The sequence below is a fragment of the Podarcis raffonei genome, chromosome 7 (genome assembly GCF_027172205.1).
Source record: "Podarcis raffonei isolate rPodRaf1 chromosome 7, rPodRaf1.pri, whole genome shotgun sequence".
NCBI classification, from domain to species: Eukaryota; Metazoa; Chordata; class Lepidosauria; order Squamata; family Lacertidae; genus Podarcis; species Podarcis raffonei.
Window position 1 is genome coordinate 76162621 of NC_070608.1, and position 21450 is coordinate 76184070.

The 21450-nt window shown below is 43.3% G+C and overlaps 2 protein-coding genes across 2 annotated transcripts in view; one reads left to right on the forward strand and one right to left on the reverse strand.

The window, feature by feature from the left end:
• LOC128417895 (dynein axonemal heavy chain 3-like) overlaps window positions 1–21450 on the forward strand; it is a 584401-nt gene that overhangs the window by 490230 nt on the left and 72721 nt on the right. The window lies entirely within an intron of this gene.
• Window positions 1–21450, reverse strand: part of BASP1 (brain abundant membrane attached signal protein 1) — an 80713-nt gene that overhangs the window by 8880 nt on the left and 50383 nt on the right. The gene's annotated exons all lie outside the window — the stretch shown is intronic.

Here is a 21450-nt window from a genome sequence, read left to right on the forward strand (position 1 = left end):
AGCTCATTAAGCACAGGGGCCACTGGAAAGACATCAGAACAAATATTGAGGATTGGGGCACTTCTTTATCAGGAGCATGGGATATAAATGGTCCTATCTAGGATTTAGGGCCAGAAGCCTAGACAATGGCAAGAGAACAGCCAGGACAGCATCAAATGCAGAAGGTCATGGAAAGCGAAAGTCAACAACCATATTTCATATCCTCCAAAGCTTCTCTGATGAAAATAGGGACATCATATTGCATATCCTCCACCATTTCTCCAGTGAAAATAGAGATGTCCTATTCCATACCCTCCAACATTTCTCCGATGAAAATAGGGACATGCTGCCATAACCCCCAACATTTCTCTGATGAAAACAGAGACATCCTAAGGAAAAATGGGACATTCCGGGATCAAATCAGAAACCAGGACGTCTTCTGAATTGAGACCGTCCCCTGTAAAACAGAGACACTTGAGGGGCGGGGTCTGATATTTGTCCACATCTGGCCAACAGATCAGACAGGCAGTTGAAGTGGCTGTCAGAATGGGAGGGCAGAAATCCACTCTGGTCCCCCAAGGAGCAGGCAAAGCCCACATATGAAGGAGGTTCTCTGAGTGGTGTGCCTATCTGGGCAATATTTCTAGCAAGTTGTTCAGAGTGTGAGAAAGGAAGGCTGTAGAGGAAGCAGCAGCCTCTTCTTGGCACTTACAAGTCACCTCACAAATCGCACTTAGCAGCTTCAATATGTGATGAAGCCTTCAGATGGGGCAGCTGACCCACCAGCTTCGTGGTGCAAAGCCTGGGATTTCTTGGCACTTGTCAGCTCAAGTGACAAGAAGCTGCAGTTCTCATAAGTAGTCAAGTGCCCAAATATATCCGAGCAAAAGGCTGATAGGGAAGGAAGGAAATGCTACTACAGAAGAAACAGAAGTGTCATCTGAACCTCTTGTCAGCAGCCGCTGTGTCTGAAACTGGAAAATTATGAAAGTTTCTTCCCCTTGGCAAATCCTTGACTTCCTTTTTTCTTCTTCTCCTCTCTTCCATAGCGGTCTTGTCAGACCACATTGCTCCATATCCTCTTCCACTGTTTCCCTAAGCATTACTCCGGCCTCCCTCTCCATTTCCTCCTGTTCACCATTTTCATCTCCTTTCCAAAATAATCAGTTGCTTCTACGCTTGCCCTGAAGCAGTCTCAGTTCTCTCAGTTTCTGTTCTTCCTCACTTATGGCTCCAGTTCTTCAGGAAAACATCATCATTTGGGAGTATCGGCTTCCCTTCTAGTAGTGAGTCTTCCCCTCCACGGGGGGAAGAATCTTATCTATATCTCTGAAAATTCTCTGGAATGCTACCTTTGCACCCTTTCTGTTCCTGGTGCTGCAGCATTCTCTTCTTACCTTAAATCACAAGGTTTGTCTGTGGGTCTGGCAACCAGTCCTCCTTTTCTCAGGGGCAAAGAGCTTGATTACACAGCTTGATTTATTTAAGTGGGGACCATAGATTTTTCTGCAGCTACTCTGCCCAACCTTAGTTGCACTTCTGTAGATGTGTCCCCACTGTTTGTGCTGAGCTTATAGACAACTCTGTCATTTCAAAATACGTAAAATAGAACATTACTCAACACTCAAGATTTCTACACCAGGGTGCCCACCAAATGACAGGTGGATAAGCACATCTTAAAGTGATGTGCTGGCTTCCCCCCTCCTTTTGCCCCTCCTGACAACATCACCATCACCATCACATCATCATCATCATCATCATCATTATTATTATTATCCCCCTATCTGACAGAGTTGCTCCAGCTAATCTGGGAGGCTCCCAACAAAGTATTAAAACATCCCCTTTGAAGACAGCTCAATTGGTTAGAGCATAGTGCTGATAACACCAAGGTTGCAGGTTCGATCCCCATATGGGACAGCTGCATAGCCCTGCATTTCAGGGGGTTGGGCTAGATGATCTTCGGGGTCCCTTCCAACTCTACAATTCTATTATTCTCTAATCAAACATTTAAAACTTCCCTACATTTGCTGCTTTTATGCCACAAGTCAACTGTGTCCTATAACTTGTTCAATCTGAACAGCAGGGTCCATGAAGAGCTTCAGGGTGGAGGAATGGCAGGGAAACTAAGATGCACAATATTGCTCCTCTGCAGTCCATCACTCCCTATAGAAGAGAGGTGAAGCAACTTTTTCAGCTCAAAAGCCACATTCCCTCACGGGAAACCCTTCAGGAGTCAGATGTCTGTGGAAGTGGCCAGAGGCAAAACTGGTTGCAGCAATGGGTGTGACGGTGACCTTTGTACAACAGACCAAATTCCAGCCGTCCAAAAGCCAAGAGGGTTATACACCTCTACTCATGTCACTGAATCCTCCATCCAGGTATAGTATGTTTACTGTATACTTGTGAAACGTGGACCACTTATAAACGCCATCTCCAACTCCTTGAAAGTTTCCATCAATGGTGTCTCCGAAAAATTTTACACATCACTTGGGAAGACAGGCAAACTAATACCAGTGTACTGGAAGAAGCAAAGATCACCAGTGTCAAAGCAATGATTCTTCAACATCAACTTCGTTGGACTGGTCATATTGTTCGGATGCCTGATTATCGTCTTCCAAAGCAACTACTCTATTCCGAACTTAAAAATGGAAAGTGTAATGGTGGTCAACAAAAGAGGTTTGAAGACTCTCTCAGGGCAAATCTTAAAAAAAATTGTATAAACACCAACAACTGGGAAACACTGACCTGCGAGCGCTCCAATTGGAGAATAGCCTTTACCAAAGGTGTCATGGGCTTTGAATTACAGATAGGTAGCCATGTTGGTCTGCCATAGTCAAAACAAAAAAAAATTTTCCTTCCAGTAGCACCTTAAAGACCAACTAAGTTAGTTCTTGGTATGAGCTTTCGTGTGCATGCACACTTCTTCAGATACCTTCAGATAGGCTTTGAAGATGCTCAAACTCAGGACGAAAGGGAGAAACGTGTAAAGAGGAAGGCATGCTTGGCAAACCCTCACCGTGATCAACTCCTGCCCGGAAACCTACGTCCCCACTGTGGAAGGACATGTGGATCCAAATTGGCCTCCACAGTCAGTTACGGACTCACTGTTAAGACTGTGTTCATGGAAGACAATCTTACTCGGCTATGAGTGATCGACAAAGAAGAAGAAGACAGCAGACCACATTCCAGCCATCCAAAAATCAGCAGTTTATACACCTCTACTCACATCACTCAATCCTCCATCTAGGTAAAGAAGAGGCATTATTCCAATTCAAACACACACTCCAAGCCAGCCCAAAGCACTCAGGCAAGGCTCAGAGCAGGGCTAGTAAGCGATGCAGACCACATCCAATTCAGCCAAGTTTTATTGTGCCTTGTTCTGTGTAGAGCAGTGGTGTTTCTGGAAACTCACCCTGGCGGAATTCAAATGTAACAATAAACCATGGTTTGTTGTTCAGGAGGCAGGTAGGCATAAGCTTTAGGTCTTAATGCTCCTTCTTCCTTTTACCCCTTCTTCTGCATGGGAGGAGGAGAGATTAGAAGCTTCTGCTTAATTAGTGGGCAAACCATAGTTTGCCCACAAAGTAGGATTCTAAGTCAAAACTGTGGTTTGAGCAAACCGTAGTTTGCCACGTTTGGATGCAAGAGCAAACGCAGAAAGTGGAAGCTTCTAATCTCTTCGCCTTACATGCATTTGAGGAGGGCAAAAGGAGCACACGAGCCTTAGACTTGTCCTCATGGCAAACCACTGCTTCTCTTTACCTCTGAATTCAGCCTATGCTAATATCTTTGTATTTGTATTCTAATAGGAAGAAACACACACCCGTGCATTAGTGTGATAAAATTCATTGCTGAAACTGCAAAGCTGGCTTCTGCACTTCATGCTAATGTTATCCTGGAGGAATTTGACATAAATGGTTCTCTGGGCTGAAGCAGAATCGCTGTGCTTTGCAGAAAACTACTCCAAGCAAGAAGACATTTCACAGAACGGTCTGGGCCTTTAACACAGAAAGTTTACAATTGCAGGATGTCCCCAGTGATTTCCTAATGAGATAAGGGTTTGTTTCCCATAACCATCTGGAAACATGTGTTGCATTTTATGATCCAGATGCTGCATGTAATAAAGTTTGCACCAAGGGATGTTGCCATTTGTGGGGCCACATTTCCCAAGTAAGCTGGATAATTTTTTTCCCCCTACAGCAGGATAGCAATGAGAGAAAACGACATATGATTCCCTATAGCAGCATCAAGGGTCAAAAAGTGCAGTGGGGTAACTGCAAGCTTCTCAGTTCCATCAAGAGTCCTAATCAGATAATTACACTACTGGGAAAACACATTTTAACCCTAAAGAGTTCATAACGCTAAGAGTCACGCCACCCATCAATCCATCGTGCTGCTTACCAAAATAAAGCAATTAGGCAGAACTCAGTGCGTCACCCTGAAAGAACATAAATTGGAACTGGGTGTTGAATCCCACATCCTTAGAACCTCTTCCCCTCTTATTCCCCTCCTCTCTCTTACAGAGTTGAGCTTCTAGCTCTTAAGCCTATGAAAGTACCCTTGGAAATGTGTAGACAATGCCTTGGGAAATCTCAGAAATGGCAACAGAGCTATACTAGATGTTTAAGCCCATTGCCCTTCCCCAGGAATTGTACCAATGGTCAGCCATATTGGGCTTATAGATAAACTGATAGAGACAAACACATAATTTGCTTCATTTGCATATTTTGAAGATATGCCAAAATTGCATCACCATGGTATCCATTTCTGGTTTAGGGTCAGACTATACACAGCTCTTCTATGAGACAGCAGAAGATACAGGGTTGGAGTCTGTCTTCACTCTCTCCTGCAGGAGCATCCCTAGAGTGGGACTCCTCCTAGAGGACATGTTCTCCAGCAGAGAGAAGAAGCAACTTTTGCCAAGGCCCCCTTCCCCAAAAGCAATCTATGGATGGAAGGAGTCATTCCATCCATGGAAGGCTAAGTCTAGATCCAAACCACAAAGTCCTCAAATGCACACTCCTTATGTCAGGTTTGTTAGAACATTGCTAAGTGCTACCTCACAGTTGTCATACGTAAAAAGCAACATTAACACTGAAAGACTGGGAAACGAAGGGATCCAAAATCGCCAAGGTAATAGTATTGCAACAGATGAATTTGGTGGACTAATATTAGGACAAAGCGGCAGCTGCACGGATGTTATTAGCCCAGAAATGGAAAGAAGATAAAGTCCCTACCAGAGAAGAATGGCAGATTAAGTAGATGGACTATGCCAAAATGGCTAAAATGACCGAAAGAATCAGAAATCAGGAGGACCAAAATTTTAATATGGAATAGGAGAAATTTATAAATTTTATTAAAGACCATTGTAAACAGTTAAAATTGGATTGGAATATCACTTGTAGTTTAATGGTGAATTTTGGATACAATGGACAGATAAAAGATTTGGATTATTATAAAGGATGCAGGAGGAAATGATTAGCAATAGGACCCACAAAGGGGAGGAGGGAAGTCCAAGAGAATCTTGTTTTTATGTTGTATGTATGTTTTAATCTGAAAAACCAAATAAATAAATTTACTAAAAAGCAAACAAACAAACATTAGGGCAAAGCAGAGAGAATTAGCCCCAGTCAAGCCATACAGTGGTGATCAGCTATCCAAGCATAACAACAGAACAGCTATCAAACTGGAAACTGCTGCCAGCTTTAAAATAAAGAGCGCCACAACTTATCCAAAATCTTTCCTGTTGATGTACGGCCATCAGTGTACATGGATGGAGTGCTAAAGAGTGAGGGGAGCAAAAAAAAAAAAAGCCATTCCCTGCCTCAGAGATTAGAGTCTCAGTTTAGACAAGGGGGAGAGAGAGATAGGAGGTAAAAGATTGATTTATAAAATTTGTATGCTGCCCTATGCATGTAGGTTTCAGGGCAGTTACAACATAAAATCACAATATAAAAATGCAAAATACATAATAATAATAATAATAATAATAATAATAATAATAATAATATAAAAAAACATCCCAATAAACACCCTCTCCCCAACACATTTTGAAAGATGTCAATCAGCCCAAGGCCTGGTTAAAGAGGAACATTTTTGCCTGGCGCCTAAAGGTGTATAATGAAGGCGCCAAAGCCTTTTCACTTGCTTTGCGCCTTCCTTCACACAAGGACTAATCAGTATTCAGCACTTAACCATGCTTCCCATTAAATCCTAAACCAGTGACAATGTTCAATTGACCACTGGAGAACCTCCAGACATTGCAGAATTACAGCTTCTGATATTCCTGACAGCTGGCCAAACTGGCTAGGGATGATGGGAGTTGCAGTCCAACAAAATCTTGAGGGTTGTGCGTTCCCTACGCCTAGCTAATGAATGAATGAATGAATCAATCAATCAATCAATCAATCAATCAATGAACACTCTCTCCCAGGGTTCAGCCCATTCCCAGTGCATCCGCCCATGTGGAAACAACCTACTCAAAAGTTGCTCCCTGCACCAGTGCTGATGTTCCCAGAAACTGGGGCAAACTGGGAGAAGACACCCTATGAGAGCCAGTGTGGTGTAGTGGTTAAGAGCGGTGGACTCATAATCAGGTGAACCGGGTTCGCGTCTCCGCTCCTCCACATGCAGCTGCTGGGTGACCTTGGGCTAGTCACACTTCTCTGAAGTCTCTCAGCCCCACTCACCTCACAGAGTGTTTGTTGTGGGGGAGGAAGGGAAAAGCCACTTTGAGACTCCTTAGGGTAGTGATAAAGTGGGATATCAAATCCAAACTCTTCTTCTTCTCTTCTAGGGAGCACTCTGTCATCATGGCCTCAGGAAAGATCCCATGACAATTTTCATGACGTGAAGTGAGGTGACAAGCGGCTCTGTTTCACTTTGCTGGGCCAGTTTTTGCGGGAGCGCTCTCCTTCCCTTGTAGTTCCCAATATTTTGTAGTCTGGCTGACATTCATCTTGTGTTTTCCTCAGACTCGAGCGAAAAGCCTACAAACTCAATGTTTGTTTCAACTTTGAACTCAGGCTATGGTCATTCTCCCCTTGTGCGCTCGAGACCTTTCCCACCAAATAAAGAGAGATCTGGTGCGTGAGTGAAGCTTGACATTACATGGAAAATATGAAAATATTGGTACTAACCGGCAGCTATAAATAGAGGAATGGGGAAATAATACTGGTTCAACAGGACAAAGATGAGCCAAAGTTAAGCCCCCATCCATTTTGATGGAAAAGCTAATCACGTGTTTAACCGACGTTCCACTGGTATCAAAAGGGACTTTTAAATGGATTTACTTTGGCTGGCTCATGTCCAGTGTTTGGAAACGAGGCATCAACAATCCCTATCGCTGCTTTGCTTGGAATTTCAAGTCCAAATTCTGAAAATGGATATCCAGCTGTGCTTTAAGAATGTTTATATGCCAACAGAAGTAAATACTATTTAAAAGGCGCTTGTTTACAGGGAACATTTGAATAGGAGTGGCGGAGCAGGAGGAAGTTCAAACCAGCTTAAAGCATCCCGAGCTAGCACAACATAACACGAGTTAGGAAATAGGGTGCTGAAGTTCTACTGTAAACAGTAATGTTTCAGCTACACTGGTCCATCTCTTTTCCTCACGTGAGTCTCTTCTTAAGGCCACCCCATGCTTGTTCTGAGAGGAGAGTTTACTTTGAAACTCAAAAAAGTTTCAACTTCACAGTCTGAATTACTAGATTCTCACCAGTTCAAAGCCACGTTGCTGTAAACATGCCATGCAAGATTTAGTTTTGTTTGAAGCTGCATTCCCATCTCGGTTTCAAAACAACAGATTCTTTCTGCAGCTTTAAGCAACGTTGGTAGTTTCCATGCATTTCTTCCCACAGTCTTAAAAAAAAAACCCCTTTTTTTTTTTAGTCCATCCTATTGGGGGTCTCTGTATCGATCAGTGAATCCCAGAGTGATAGATAAATAGAAACACACACACACATATGAACACACAGCATAGGGCCACCTTCACCTTCATATATGGAAAACTAAGAGCACACTGTTGACAATTTGGTTAGAGCAAAAAAGGGCAGGAGGAAAGGAATGGCAGGTTAGTAACTATCTGTTGCAGTTGCGCCCCATTACTTATTACCTTCCCAAACTTGCTATTGTCTTTTCACAAGCAACCAGGCAATTCCCTCTTCATTCCTTCATTTGTTACATTTTTTATCTGCAATCTCTTCCTGCAAGGAGCTTAGGGCGGCATATATGGACGTTCCCATTCTCATACCAGCCTCAAGCTAAAAGGTAAAGGACCCCTGAACGGCAAGGTCAAGTCAAAGGCGACTATGGGGTTGCGACGCTCATCTCGCTTTCAGACTGAGGGAGCCAGAGTTTGTCCACAGACAGCTTTCCGGGTCATGCAGCTAGCCTGACTAAACCGCTTCTGGCACAACTGGACACCGTGACGGAAACCAGAGCGCACGGAAACACTGTTTACCTTCCCGCCACAGTGGTACCTATTTATCTACTTGCACTGGCATGCTTTCAAACTGCTAGGTTGGCAGAAGCTGGGACAGAGCAATGGGAGCTCACCCCATTGCGGGGATTCAGACCGCCGACCTTCTGATCAGCAAACCCAAGAGGCTCAGTGGCTTAGACCACAGTGCCACTGGCGTCTAGGCAGAGAAAATGATTGTTTCAATATCACCCACAGAACTTCATGGCTGAGTAGGGACAGCAACGCTGGTCTCTTCTGTCCTAGTCCAGCATTCTAACCATTACACTACAGCAGCTCTCTGTGACATCCAGGTATAGGGCGGTATATAAATAATGATGATGATGATGATGCACAGAGGCAAGGATGTATCCAGGGCTGGCCTGAAACATTTTGGCACTTGAGGTGAACCCCAAAATGGCTCTCCCCTCCCTGCCAGGGAAGAAGGGGTGAGGGAAGATCGACAACAGGAACAAGGGTGGAAGAAAGACTGACATCAAGATTTGCTGCCCTGGTGGATCCTGCCACCTGAGGCTGTCACCTCACCTTGCCTCATGGGTGAGAGTTGGCCCTGGATGTACCCTTTACTACATGCCATAGAGACCACAACCAAGATTTTCAACAACAGCATTAGCTGCTGGCTGTTGCACTGCGGAGTTGCGACATTTTTGTTGCAGCAGGGCTTACGTGCCTTCCCAGAGTGCACTGCGTGCATGTCATGCAATAGCCATGACATTACTCAGCATGGCGATGGTCATGCCACCTCTGCATGAACAAAGATGTTGGCGACCCCATTTGCCTTCCGTGCTGTCAGAACTGACCCGATGCTGCCCAGCCAATGGGACCACTTAACTGTATCTCTGCTCTGCTGATTGGATGGCTGATGGCTCCTCCCACACTTGTTCACTTTGGTTATCTTCATGATGAGGAACACACAAAGCTCAGGATCTGTATTTGGGATGGGAAGCCTTTTTTAGCACAGGGGTCGCATTCCCATTCCCTTGGGTTGTTTTGGTTCTTATTTTTATTTTGTATTTTGTGTTTCAATATTGTGGTTTTATGTTGTAACTGCCTTGAGAACAGACAGACAGAAATAAATATTTTGAGCAATCTTTTGGGAAGGGGGCACATACTAGAAATGGATGGGGCTAAAGCATAGCTGTCAACTTTTCCCTTTTCTTGCGAGGAATCCTATTCGGAATAAGGGAATTTCCCTTTAAAAAAGGGAAACGTTGACAGCTATGGGCTAAAGGCAAAAGTGAGTGGATAAATTAATGCACATTTTACCTTTGCACAGCAGGCTAGTTTTTACACATGCACCCACACTTATTGGAGTTCAAGGACACATTCCAGCCAGGCAAAAAAAGGATCAGTAAGAGTGTGTGCTTACTGTGGAAGGACATGTCGATCCAGAATTGGCCTCCAGAGTCACTTAGGGACTGTTAAAACCGTGTTTGTGGAAGTCAATCTTACTCAGCTATGAGGGATCGGCAAAGAAGAAGAAGAACCGGAATTGGTGGTGCCATCACCCAGAAGTGTAGACTGGGCTTCCCCCTCCAATTGGAAAGCTGGGACCCAAACCAATCAGGGTGTCAGAACAGAGGAAGAAGAAGAAGAAGAAGAAGAAGAAGAGTTTGGATTTGATATCCCGCCTTTCACTCCCTTTAAGGAGTCTCAAAGCGGCTAACATTCTCCTTTCCCTTCCTCCCCCACAACAAACACTCTGTGAGGTGAGTGGGGCTGAGAGACTTCAAAGAAGTGTGACTGGCCCAAGGTCACCCAGCAGCTGCATGTGGAGGAGCGGAGACGCGAACCCGGTTCCCCAGATTACGAGACTACCGCTCTTAACCACTACACCACACTGGAGATGAGATGCCTTTACTGCTTCATAACCTTCCTGTGCTGGCTTGAAGCACTGATACCTCTGTCCCAAAGAGATCAGAGTTTGTTAACTGTTGGCTGTTAATTGGGACCTCCTCCTTCCCTCATAACAGCAGATCTTAAAAAAGGGGAGAGAATTTCGCTAAACATAGGACTGCAGAAGTGTATTCTCTAAATTCCATCCCACTGTTGAAGTGTCTCAGAAATGTAGCATACACCCCCCAAAATGCTCCAAATCATGCAAGCCCAGCAATTCCTTCTAATACAATTGTTGGCAAAAAAAAATGACTGGAAGTCTCAGGAATCAAGAAGACCAAAATTTCAACAAAGAATGGGGGGAATTTATAATCTATCTTCAAGATCACTGTTAGCAGATGAAAACGTTTAGCAGGATTGCAACAGCATTTGTAATGTAGCAAGTTGTTGTTGTTTAGTCGTTTAGTCGTGTCCGACTCTTCATGACCCCATGGACCAGAGCACGCCAGGCACCTCTATCCTCCACTACCTCCCGCAGTTTGGTCAAACTCATGCTGGTAACCTCGAAAACACTATCCAACCATCTCGTCCTCTGTCGCCCCCTTCTCCTTGTGCCCTCCATCTTTCCCAGCATCAGTGTCTTCTCCAGGGAGTCTTCTCTTCTCATGAGGTGGCCAAAGTACTGGAGCCTCAGCTTCACTATCTGTCCTTCCAGTGAGCACTCAGGGCTGATTTCCTTAAGAATGGATGTGTTTGATCTTCTTGCAGTCCATGGGACTCTCAAGAGTCTCCTCCAGCACCATAATTCAAAAGCATCAATTCTTCAGCGATCAGCCTTCTTTATGGTCCAGCTCTCACTTCCATACATCACTACTGGGAAAACCATGGCTTTAACTATATGGACCTTTGTTGTCAAGGTGACGTCTCTACTTCTCAAGATGCTATCTAGGCCTGTCATTGCCCTTCTCCTAAGAAGCAATGTAGCAAGTACTATGGAGTTAATGGAGTTATATAAAACATGGAATATTGAAAAAGATGCAGTAGGAAAGGTGTAATAACAGGACCCATGGAGGGGAAGGTGGGGAGTCAAGATATTCGGAAGAATATTTTAACTGTTGATGAGCATGGTTGTATTGTTATAATTTAATATTTATAAAATCAAATAAAAATATTTCAATAATAATAATAATAATAATAATAATAATAATAATAATAATAATAATATTTTGTGCCCACCCTGCAGTGGACTATGGAATACTGGTCAGTGTCATAGATATTTTATGGTGGGATTGTTTATTGCCTGGCTGTTCCAGTATGACAAACACCAGGGTCAGATAAGCTCTGATTAGAAGTGCATGTTTATGCTTGTTATAACAGCGCCCAGATAAGAGTGCTAGAACAGAGTAATGGATCCCAAGAGTCAAGGGTTGAGCAGAAAAATCAGCATAGCTTTACACTTAAAGAAGCTCAGAGTGAATCACCCACCACCTGGCTACCTGCCTATTGTCAAAGCTAGGCTTATCGTCTGTCTCCCACTGATGTTTATCTTGTATCTCACATAATGTGAGAAGGGATACCGGCACCTTGAGATCAAAGCACCCCCAGGGCAAACCCAATGATAAAAGAGCTGTGCGTTCCTGAAATCAGAGTCACCGCATTCACAAATTACTCCCTCAGACTGATGGGCCACTTTGATGACAGAAGAGTGGGCTTGGTGCAAACTCCTTTCCAAACTCAGCCAATACCTCAGCAGTGTGGTCTGGCCATTCCTCAGCGAATGAACCACCAAGGGAAGATAAATTTTCAGATGTGCTGAAATATAAGCCACTGTGACTAATGATTGCCTGAGCAACAGACTAATGGCTTCATCTGAAAACCGGGTCCACTCTTACCCTCGGATCACATTTCATTTCAGCCTTTCCTTCGCCCTGAAATAATCTTTGCATGTATCCCATATGCATGCATTCCTCCTTAGAACTGCACAGTCCTTTGAAGTACTTCAGGGTCCAGGGTTCCCTGGCAAGAAAGAATGACTCCTAAAACCACCCATATTCTGCATGTAGATAGATACTTTTTTGTGATAGGTAGTAAGGAAGCAGAGCTCACACAGAGATGGAATTGTGGGATGTGGAGCATTGTTGCTTCTCACCTGACTATTGTTTAAAAAGGTAAAAGGTAAAGGACCCCTGGACGGTTAAGTCCAGTCAAAGGCGACTACGGGGTTGTGGCGCTCATTTCACTTTCAGGCCAAGGGAGTCGGCGTTTGTCCACAGACAGTTTTCCGGGTCGTGTGGCCAGCATGACTAAACCGCTTCTGGCGCAACGGAATAGCGTGACGAAAAGCAGAGCGCACGGAAATGTCGTTTACCTTCCTGCCACAGTGGTACCTATTTATCTACTTGCACTGGCATGCTTTTAGAACTGCTAGGTTGGCAGGAGCTGGGGCAGAACAATGGGAGCTCACTCCATCACGGGGATTCGAACCGCCGACCTTCCGATCGGCAAGCCCAAGAGGCTCAGTGGTTTAGACCACAGCGCCACCCACGTACCTACACTTGACTATTGAGCAGCAGGTGGCATGATAAGATGCTGGTCCAGGCAGTCTGAGATTTGCTGCACTTGTTCTTATTTTTTCATAGAAAAAAGTTATGAAGGACAAATGTGTTGGTGGCTAAGTTCAGGTTGGTTATATGCTACCTAGAGAATTATAGGCTGCGGGGAACATCAGTGGGAGCTTCATGCCTTACTTGTGACCTTCCCACAAGCATCCAACTGGCTGCTGGATCTCATTTTATGTTATTATTTTCTTAAGAAAGCAAGTTGCACCAACAGCCATGCCAGTGCAAATGCATCAAACCTGGCAGCTAAAACCATGCTTTTTTTAATTTGCATTTTTATTAAAGATCTTCTTGAATTACAAAAGTACATACTGCAGAGTGTCTCAATTTTCTGTTCATAGAATCTTTCTTCAAGAAGCTATCTTCAATGTGAGACACCAATGTTATAGATAAAGATTGGGAAAGAAGAGAGGTATGGGAAGAGCGAGAGAGAAAATTGGGATAGTAAACTTTCATATTTTTACACAGTGTATGTGCAAGGTTTTTGTGCCAACAACGTGCGTAGGTTCTCTTTTTTATTCACTTATTAGTTTTCGTTGGTGGTGAGAGAAGTGAACTTTTCATTTCAGAGTAAAAATCTTCACAAACACACAAAAAGATGTCAAATAGCCAGACCTATATCATGTTCTCCAACATTTCTCTGATGAAAATAGAGACATCCTATTCAATAAGAATAAGAAGAATTTTATACCTCACCCATCTGACTGGGTTGCCACTCTGGGTGGCTTCCAACATATTAAAAAACACAATGAAACATTAAACATTTTATTAAAAAAAAAACATTCCCTATACAGAGCTGCCTTCAGATGGCTCAGGGGTCAGATACCTCCATACCCTGCAACATTTCTCCGATGAAAATAGAGGCATCATAAGGAAAAGTGGGACATTCTAGGATCAAATCAGAAATCAGGACAGCTTCTGTAAAGCTGGAATACTTGGAGGGTCTGCGATATTCGGAAAACTAAGTGTTTTTTAAACCAACAGAGCTGGGGGTTTTAAATACAGTAGTAACTATTCTGGCAGTGTTACAAACTGTCTGGCCTTGCTGAAGAGGTCTGGTTATGCAACGCCCTGTCAGCTAGGCAGCACACTATTTGAACAAGGTGTTGGAAACTTTCATCTAGTTATGAGCTATCACTCTGTGTTGCTCTTTGAAACCAGCAAAGCTGCAAAGGCTGTCATTTACACAACATGGTGTTATCACCAGCCTTGCAGAGATGGTGTTGTGACTAGCTACACCAAAGTACATGTTTGAAATTGAAGGCACCGACTTATACCAGCCACACAGAAACCAAAATATTTCCCTTTAAGACTGTAATGTCTCAAAGGCTACAATTCAGAGTAATGTAAAAGTAATTAAGCTTCACGGAATCACAGGACTTACAAACAAGAGTTAAGCACATAAATCTCATGTATTTATTTTGGACCCCAGCTCAGTTCTTTCCTGTATTGCGACTCCAAAGGGACAGTACTCACATGGTGAATATCTCAGCATAAAATCCATTGCACCTAAATGCAAATAACAGCACAGTCCTATGCATGTCCTCTCAGACATAAATTCTATTGCGTTGGAGAGGACTTACTCCAAGCTTAGTGTGTACAGCAGATTTAGCAGCCTTCCGGGTGTTTTGTACCACAACTCCCATCAGCTGCTGGCTGGTATGTTACATGTGAATTGAACCTCAGCCTAGTCTACTGGAGACTGCCCAGAAACCCCACCTAAGCCTATTTGGGCTTCTAAAAGAAACTGAATATAATGAGCAAAGAACCTGGGGAGGAGCAGAGCAGAATTTGCCCCGCATACTCGTTTGCTGCTTGCTTTTGGAACAGGCTTGTCCCTTTATTCCGTGGGAAATTTCATGGTCATAAAATGGCCCTCTGGGCTGTTCTATCTGGCCCCAAGCCATGTTCCCTCCCCCATTTTGCTTGCTGGAATGTGCCCTGGAACGTTGATAATGACTCTGTCTTGTCTGGGTGGATGATAGAGAGGGATATTTGAGGGTGTGCAGAAACTGGCCTGCTATACAAAGGTAAAATTTGCATTCATTGCACTGCCCACTTTTGCCTCGGGCCCTATCCACCGCCTCTCTTGTGGGCCAGAAGCTTCTCACCCTTTGTTTAGTAGGAACAGACAGAGTGAAAACTGTTTTAATAAAAGTCCCTTCTGTCCATTTCCAGTCTCTGCCTGCATTGCCAGATTATTGAACAGCCACTGCATTCGGTGCAACGATAGCACTGTCTATAATAGAAGCCTACAATATCTTCTTTGTGGAAATGTGCTAGGGTGGAAATAAGCTATTTGTCAACTTTTTTACCCCATGCCCTATTGGTAGGATTTCAGACATTTTAGGTCTCCATTGTGAACCTGGGTATTGTCCATTCATGCTGAGTTTTTGTGTACACAGGAAGCTCACAACGCTTCCAGATTTCTGTTGCATTTCATTTTCAGTCGTGCATGTTCTCCGATGACAACTTATCCCCCTTTCCCCCCTTCCAGATTGTGGTTGAAACCATTGCCTACTGCTTAAACCCACAAAAGAAAAGAGCAAGTTCCTCACAGGGCAAAGGAACCAAGCCAGAGTCCCATGTTTGCACTGAAAGCAGCGACACAGAAGATCAAATTCCTCTATTCTGTTCTGCTTTCCCACACATTAGATTAAGGTTCATAATCATCCATGGGCTTAAGACATTTCGGGCATGAGGTATTGAATATCAAGCTTATTAAGCGGCTTAAAAACACACCTGGGCAGGAGAAGATGACTTGCGTGTCAAAAGAAGACCATTAAATTATATAATATCTTCTATGATGGTTGCAATAATCAGTGGGGCAGGTGGTCTGTGGGTGACAGCAACAGCCCAGTCATGTACATGACGTGCTGGCAACCACATAGCACCAGGCTGAAGCAGAGTACTTCCCTTTCCCTTCCAGTCTAAACAACGCTGGTTTCACAACCCATTTCTGAAGCTCATATGATGCTGTGTGCCTTTTCACCACCTCTCGAGTTTCTACATCTCAGAATCGTCTTTTACCAGCTTGTTTGGGCAATGAACTACTCGTGTCAGTAAGTGGTTTATGTGGTGCATGTGAGATGAATGCACTCACGGAAGTGTCAAGAACACATTGCACCGAGGCAGTGGGAGAAGCCATTCAACAAAGGCTGCTGTCAAAATGCCAGCAAGTATCCTTGCCTAATGTTATGCTGGCCACCACCCAGTGCAAAAAGACTACTTACAAAAGCAGTATGGTTGTCTGCGCATGTGCGCATGTGTATGCAAATGAGCTGCAGGAAAGCCCATCTGAACTGGATTCAAGACTAGTTTTACTGGCGATTGTAATCCTAACACCTCTTGCCTGGGAGGAAACCCCACTGTATTCATTAGGATTTATTTATGAGCAGGAATGCTTAGAATTGCACTGTAAAATGCCATGCTGTGGATCTTGGAGCAATGCAGGTGCAATGCATAAATCAACAAAGGATTATGGTTAACAGTTATGCTAGCTATAGGGTGTATCTAAATCAGGGAGAAGGGAAGGAATGCCCTGACTTGGAAAGTTGAAGTTTAGTTTTTGAAGGTGCAAGATCAGTATTATATTGGCAAGATATAGGGAGGGTGTTTTCGGCTATCTCACCCCTTGCCCATGGAAGTGGCTGCAGGAAAGGGCCTGTGTAATCTTGCTACATTTATAGTATTGAAATGTGTGTGGGGGGGTTGTATGCTATTATATTTTCTATTGGTTTGCTATGTTATTATGAAATGGTTTTCGTTGCGTTTGTTTGAAATGAATTCCTGTTTTCTTTGTTGTAAGCTCCGTTTCCAAGCAGAATTCAACGTGCTGGTGCTGACCCTTGAAACCCTAAACAGCCTCGGTCCAGTATACCTGAAGGAGCGTCTCCACCCCCATCGTTCAGCCCGGGCACTGAGGTCCAGCTCTGAGGGCCTTCTGGCAGTGCCCTCACTACAACTATCTGACTTTGAGAAGACATCTGAAGGCAGCCCTGTTTAGGGAAGTTTTTAATGTTTGATCTTTTATCGTGTTTTTAATATTCTGTTGGGAGCCGCCCAGAGAGGCTGGGGAAACCCAGCCAGATGGGTAGGGTATAAATATTATTATTATTATTATTATTATTATTATTATTAGTGTGGAAAATCTGCATACAAATAAAAATGAATGAAGATATGTAGAAGGCTAGATCCAGACTGCCATTTCTCTATCATACAAAATTTTACGATTTTATCTGTTTGCCCCATTAGGGACACAAACTTTCAAAAGGTTGCTTGGTTGCAAGCAATTGCAAATGGATGAGACGTTTTAGAAGGCTGCACATGTTTTTCACTACTTAACAAAACCAGAAGATGAAAGGAGCGTGGAAATCTGGATATTATAAGTCTGGAAACGTCTGGTAGAAGACAAGGAGACCAACAGACAGAGGGAGAACATGAGAAATGGGACCATAAAGAGTCAAGTTGTTCATGAGAATTGAATGGATGATCTGCCTGTTTTTAATGCGTTTCCTTCGTTCCTGTATGTGGGATGGTCCTCCAGATATTGCTAGACTACAACTCCCATCATCCCTGACCATTCATTGGCCATGCTGACTGGGGCTGATAGAAATTGTGGTCCAAGTCATGTAAGGTTATAAAAGCTTTCTGGGAGATGATATATAATGAAATGAAAAAAATGTTTAAAATAACTTTTGTTAAAAAACCAGAAGCTTTTTTATTAGGAATTATAGGTACCGACATTCCAAAGGAACGGAAAAGACTTTTAATGTATGTGACAACAGCTGCTCGGATGCTACTAGCCCAGAGATGGAAAGAAGAAAGAGTGTCTACTAGACAGGAATGGCAAGCCAAGTTGATGGACTTCACCGAAATGGCCCAGCTTACTGGAAAGCTCAGGAACCAAGAGGACAAAAACTTTTTAAAAGAATGGGGAAAGTTTATAATTTATTTAAGAGACCACTGTAAACGGATGAAAACATTAGCAGGATTTTAATCCCACTTGTAATGTAACAAATACTGTGGATAACATGGATGGATACAAAATATAGATTATGTAATAATATGCAGTTGTAAAAGTTGACAATAGGACCCATGAAGGAGATGCGGGGAAGTCTAAAGATTCAGAGCAATCTCTATATATGAATATGCATTTGGATTGTTATAAATTTTTATTTGTAAAATCAAATAAAAATGATTTCTTTAAAAAAAACGAACTGTGGTCCAAGCCACATATGGAGAGCTACAAGTTCCCCAACCCTGAACTAGGCTATATTGGCAAGTGATCTCAACTGCAGAGAGAAACACATTGATTTCTGAGCACATCTGTTTTATCGTTGCCGACAGCCATAAACGCATTCATTCATCCCTTGTTGTTTTAAAGAGATTGCCGTATTAAGTTTAATGGTCACGTGGTGACATAAAACCAATGGAAAAGAATAAGTATCAGGCGATGGTCAAATCAGGCACACACTTCCAAGAAAAACTCACATGCACTTCCTCCTTATGATTGTTGGAATGGTGTAACTCAACAGAATTATTATACACTCCCTGGATAGAATGTCAGAGCGACCTAAAGGAACCTGGGTATTCATTCCCATTCATGTGAATAGAAATTGGACATTATTCCTCTCCCATGTGATTCTTTTTCAACAACGAAAAAAGCTCAGCCATAAAATTAAACACATAGCTTTCAGACTGGGAAGTTAATTTATCAGACACAGCTCAGTTGCTCTAGAATTCAGCACAAAATAGATTTCTGTTTTCAGGTCACTTGAACCTCATTTAGTCTTCTTTTCCTTTCTGCTTAGCTTTCAACTGGCATTTATCAGCAGCTCATGAATCACAAATATGTAAAAATGTGAATACTAACTAGAGGGGATTTGTTATTTTCAGTCTTTCATTGGTTCCAGTTCTTTTGGTGTGTTAAGATATCACCACAATGTAACCTGATGTGCCGGAAGAACAAATTCCATGGACTCTGTGTGTGGAAGGGACACTTTCCATTCTCGTGAACACATCTATAGAGATTTGAGAAGCTAAATTCAAATTCCATATGCGGTGTGGTTAACTACAATGCTACACATACCAGGATCAATTCAGGCAGTCATTGTCATAAAATGATACTCTTTTTCAGTTAAAATGGAGTCCATATGAAACTAGATAATTTGAAGGACCCACCATACATACATTCAGATTAGCAACCCGAATTACACCAGTGTGGCATAATGGTTAAAGCAGGGATCAGCAACCTGCAGCCCATGGGCCACAAGCAGCCCACAGGGGTTGTTTAAATGGCCCACGAGCCACCCCTGAACCAAGCCACCAGCTTGGCGAGTCTCCCACCGGCCCGCGCTGCACTAAACCGGCACAGCACAGAGCGGGGACTCGCTTCCGCAGCACCAGAAATCACACCTGCACGGATGCAGGTGCCGGAAATCTGCGCAGACGTGATCCATCTCCGCGGGAGTGAATGGGCCCAGGCAAGGTTAACCTTGCTGACCCCTGGGTTAATATGTTGGATCAGGACCTAGGAGAACAGGGTTCAAATCCCCACTGTGTGACCTTGTGCCAGTCACCATCTCTTCGCCTAACCTCACATGGGGTAGAGGAGAACCATATTAACCACCTTGAGTTCCTTGAAAGATAAAGGTGCCATATAAACATAGCAAATAAATATAAATAACCTGGGCTAAAAATTGAGTCTGCTGAACACCTTCAGGCCTGAGATCTGCCCAGTTCACTAGACTAGGATTCTGCTGGATCGACAGGATGTAGCAGATGTGAAAATCACGTGCAACAAATGCTTAGGAGTCAACCCAATCACATTAGAAAAAGTGCTCAGAGAAAGTGCATGGAGTAAACATTAGAATTACAAGCTCATTGCTGTGTCCTAATGAAGGAAGCAGAGGGAGAAAATTGCAAGGTGCAAGAGTTCTGTGTTAATCAAACAAGGAGTCTTGTTTGCAAGGTATGTTTGCAAACATGTGTATCACACACATCTATTTGTCGGGAAGCCAGAAACAGCATTGTACTAACAGTGGCAAAACTGGTTTTCCCACTCGCACATAAGATATGCCCAGCACAAAAAGAGAAAGATATGTGAATTTATGGTGGAATGAGGCTTTTCACGGGACTGCCTGGGGGTACGGGGGGTATTTATTTGTTGAAATGCATTGTTTGAGTAATTGTAGGTCTGAAACCTTTTGAAAATTGGACTGGTAGGGCAAAGGTTAACACAAACCCAAAACTTGACCTCCTCTTATTGGGTTGAGAAGGAACCATCTGAAAAAGCCTCTACAGTGAGAGAAGTTTGCTTTTCAAGTGGCTTTGTTTTTTCCTAAAATTTATTTGATTGACTATGTGTTTAATTACAGTGGTACCTCAGGTTACATACGCTTCAGGTTACAGACTCCACTAACCCAGAAATAGTGCTTCAGGTTAAGAACTTTGCTTCAGGATGAGAACAGAAATTGTGCTCCGGCGGCGCAGCAGCAGCAGGAGGCCCCATTAGCTAAAGTGGTGCTTCAAGTTAAGAACAGTTTCAGGTTAAGTACAGACTTCCGGAACGAATTAAGTACTTAACCTGAGGTACCACTGTACAGCAATCTCTTCTCATAAATGACAGGGGGATTATTTTGAGCACCCTTCTCACTGGGGATATTTGGGGTAGGGGTGGCAAACCTGGGTCTGTCTGTATGCAACAAAGTTTATGCGCTGCAATTAAGCTATGGTTCCTTCATTTTGCTCTTTTTCTTTTTTCCCCATTCACAAAAGCATTCTTCAGAAATCACCAAGGCATTTTTCTCTGGCAAATGTACTAGTTAACAGAAGAACCTTTTCCCGTTCAATCCAGTTCACAAAGGAAGGGTGGGAAAGAAAGAAATGGACCAACTGGACTCCCTGTGCTCTGACTAATTTGAGCTAGGCCAACACTGTGCCCCAATCTGTCATGGTCAGAAACCACAAAAATGCCATTCCAATCTTAGTGCTTCCCTTCTCACTTCCTTATCTGATTTTGGTGGGCTTACTTCAATGTGTTTACTGCCATTTCGGACAGGAAAAAATAAATCTTGCACTGGCATCAGTACAGTTCTTCTATGGAATTCTTTTTTTTTTAAAGCACCCCATAGTGGCCTTGAAAGATTAGAAGGTTTATGCACTCCTGTTGTTTTTAATAAGACTTCTGTTGAAAGAGGATTAACTTTAAATTTAGAAACCAGGCACAGACTTGGGCTTGAAGGGTGAAGCTGTCAGTTTGGGGATGACTTTGCTGAGGGAAAAGTTCAGTTCTGCCACTAACTTCAACAAGTGCAAGACTGAAGTTCAGAAGGCACACAACTGAGGAGCTTTTCACAATCCGCTGATCCCGCCAACGGCACATTTCACTTACTAACTGCCTTGCCAAATGCAAGGCGGCTCTTTTAAAATGAGATTCAGAGGCAACAGAAACACAAGCGAGTGGGAAGATTAAAGATTTTATTCTAAACAGCAAGCATTACAGTGGTACCTCAGGTTACATACGCTTCAGGTTAC